This window comes from Rattus rattus, chromosome 2 (assembly GCF_011064425.1).
Source record: "Rattus rattus isolate New Zealand chromosome 2, Rrattus_CSIRO_v1, whole genome shotgun sequence".
Lineage (NCBI taxonomy): Eukaryota > Metazoa > Chordata > Mammalia > Rodentia > Muridae > Rattus > Rattus rattus.
Window position 1 is genome coordinate 29,963,985 of NC_046155.1, and position 3,523 is coordinate 29,967,507.

The 3,523-nt window shown below is 42.9% G+C and overlaps 1 pseudogene; it reads right to left on the reverse strand.

Annotated features, from left to right (window-relative positions):
• Positions 1 to 829: 829 nt before the first annotated feature.
• On the reverse strand, positions 830 to 2,787 carry LOC116893767 (annotated as a pseudogene).
• Between the last annotated feature and the right edge of the window lie 736 nt (positions 2,788 to 3,523).

Consider the following 3,523-nt stretch of genomic DNA (forward strand, 5'->3'; position numbering starts at 1 on the left):
GTGTCTGGTTTCATGCTGAGGTCTTCGATTCACCTGGACTTGAATTTTTTTTTTTCCAGAGGAGGAAAATTTTATTCTTTAAAAGCAATTGTTTAGAGAAAAAGGAGTTAAAAACCAAAGTTTTTACTGCAGCCTTATCCAAACAGCACAAGCTATTAGGAAAGCAATTTTTTTGTCTTTCAAGACGCTCCACGCTGGCCAGGATTCTATGGTGACAGGAACACTGTGCATGTCCTAGTGAACAAGACTTGAGACTCTCAAGGGGACAAGTCTTCGTAACTACACATTTCCTATTTGTTACAATGGAGATGGTAAAGGCATCTGACCTTACTTCCCTCAGAGGAGATAAAGGGCACCCACCTCATGCCAGCAGACATTTACAGACCAGGGCGAGAAATTCCCAGAAGGCACTTGAAGCACACTTGACAAGGAATGACAGCAACACACCGAGAGCTGCTCTGTCCTGCACAAGTCTTTACCACAGCTCGAATAAATGTGTATGCACTCTCCCTGTCCACCACAGGCAGCACATTCCGTCCATGCTGACACACAGATACATTTGTGTATATGTATATATACCAATACTGACACACGTTTCTGCGTCTGTGTCTGGAGAGGGACAATCAATTGTTTAATAGAACACAGACATTTTAATCACTTCCTCCAGAACAAAGGAGAAGCTTTCACAGCAAAGGAGCATCCACCAAACCTTTCTATGCACCGAAAAGGGAAGAGGCAGGAAAAGAAATACCTGGATCTTCCTCAGGCCTCAACCATTAAAATAACAAAATCTAGTATCTAAAAAAGCTTCTTCCGTTGCAGGGCACAGGGTAGACATTTTGGTACTGTAAATCTCTTAGGCTCACACATCCGTACTGCTCAGGTGGAAGAAAAGGGATGAGAGGAAATTCCCTTTTGTTGCTCACCATGTTTTAGCTAGTCCACAGCATTCATCTTCGCTTACAATATAAACAAAGTCTTACACATCCACACTTTCAAGGTGTTGACATTTCCAAGGTATTTGCAGATACTCTAAGTACTGAGTCTGCTGTGATACACAACTGCTGAATCAATCCATTACTGCCCATCAGAGTTGCAGCCCTGACTAATCCTTCTGCATCAGAGGCAAACAAAAGGCTTTCGTCTTCCCAGGAACAGGTGCACACACACTTTTAGGACAGGGAAAAAATTTTAGTGATGACATTTAAAGTTTAATTACCAGCAGCAGAAGGCCTTGGAACAAACACTGATCTCCTAAGAGTTAAGAGGCAGATTCCATGCATTTCTGTTTCTTAGCTGCTGGTTCCTCAGTCTTGGGTGAGTCTAAAGCACCCTCACAGGACTCGAGACTGGGGTCTACTCCATGGGTGTCTGAGGCAACAGTCAAGCCTGACAGAAGGTACCCTCCACCTCCACTCATCAACAATTTGGGATGACTCCGTCTGGCAGAACCTGGTAATTTCTGAGCCAGGTTTCAGACAGTCTTAGGTTAATGACTCCTCCCTTCTCCCGCAGTTTTGTGTAGCATTCCAACAAAGGCTCTTTATACTGACAATAGACCACAAACGGCCTTGACGGGGCTACAAAGTCCAGCAAAGACAGCAGCAGGGGCGTGGGGTGGAAACGACTGGCCACGATCAAACCATCTGCATTTCTTTCTCCCAGCAGAGCAGCAACCTCCGTATGTCTTTTCCTCTGCTCTTGTCTCCTTTGTTTTTCCTGAATATAATCTCTTTTGCTTCCTTTTTCTTTAGGCTCCTTATTCTCTGGGTCCCCAGGAACAATGTCCACTGGACTCTGTTCTGCGTTGCCTTCTGGGCCGTCTGCAATGCTGTCCTTATCCGCTTGTTCAGCAATCTCTTTCTCAAGCTCGCCATTACTTTCTTTAACTGTAGTGCTGTCTCTAGGCTCTGAGGATAGCATTTCGGCAGAAAATGTTCCACTGAGGAGACTTTTTACTTTGTTGAGGGGAAATTCATGAAGACCACTGGGGAAAGATTTGGGAAATCCAAAACAAGCTGTTGCTGCCCAAATGGGTCCATCTCCAGGGTACAGCTGAATAATGGAGCCAAAGCTTCCCATTCATTCCATCATGGCACCTAGCACCAAGCCTGAACACGTTTCCATGACAATCATTTTATTGCCAGCACGGATGTTTCCCAACGTCAACATCTGGGCTAGTGTATCATATCTCATGTGGTTAATTTTTCCAGGTTCTTTTGCATAATACATAATTGAAAGAATATGGGTAGATGGCTTCAAAATAGTAATGATGGCTTCATATTTTTTCTTCTTCTTTTAAATATATTTATCTTGAGCAAATTCTGTCTCATCTCGAAATGTACTATTTTCAATTAGCTGCTGAACTATTTCCTCTCCTTTAATGCCCTTGTCTTTCAGAGCCTTTATATCATCTTGAGTAAGTTTCTGGGATTTTCCATCATCAACTATATTTCGATTATCAGTGCCCGCTTCTTTGGTCTCTGACGTGGGCTCTTCCAGCTTCTTCCTGAGCTGAAGGCTTCCTCCACTGCCCACTTCAAACGCTGACCCGTAACTATGGCCAATGGCGTTATCCAGGTAGAACTACTGTTTTTCAAAAGTTACTTTTTTCCTCCGCTGGACTTGCACTGCTTTGAACACATCTTCTCGCTTCAGCACCACGAAGTCGCCGTCATGGATGCAGTGGTCCCCGAGATGCGGGGGCTGTGGGCTCGGCTGCTCCGCTGCTGACATCTCCATGGACGCCAGGCAGTCTTCAACCTCCGTTCTTGCTCCAACCGCTAGGAGCCCGGCACCAACCAGGAGTGACCTGCGCCTCCTCCTTGAATTTTTGAGATATATATATATATATATATATATATATATTGCACTTTTTTTTACATGCAGACATCCAGTTAGACCAGCACCATTTGTTGAAGTTTTGTTGTGTGTAGTTCTTTATATATATTAAAAAAAACCAGGTGTCACATGTGTTTAGATTTATGTATTGTCATGCGATGTTTTTAAAATCACTGTATCTCTGCGGTATAACTTGAGATCAGTCACAGGGATGCCCCCAGCAGTTCTTTTATTATTTGGGATTGTTTTAACTATTCTAGTTTGTTTTTGTTTGTTTTTCTAAATGAAGTGGAGAATTGTCCTTTCAAGGTCTGTAAAGAATTGTGTTGGGATTTCGATGGGGACTGCATTGAATCTGTAGATTGCTTTTGGTAGGATAACCATTTTTAGTATGTTAATCCTACTGACCATGCGCAGGGGAGATCTTTCCAGCTTCTCAGGTGTTCAATGTCTTTCTTCAGAGACTTGAAGTTTTTATCATGGCTTTCGTTTGCTTGGCTAGAGTTACCAAGATATATTATTGGAGGCTATTGGGAAAGGTTCTGCATGTGTGATTTCTTTCTCAGCCTATGTGTCATTTGTATACAGGAAAGTTACTGATTTTTTTTAAGTTTGTCTTGTAACCAGCCACTTTACTGTAGGAGTTCCCTGGTGGAATCTTTAGGGTCATTTATGTATACTA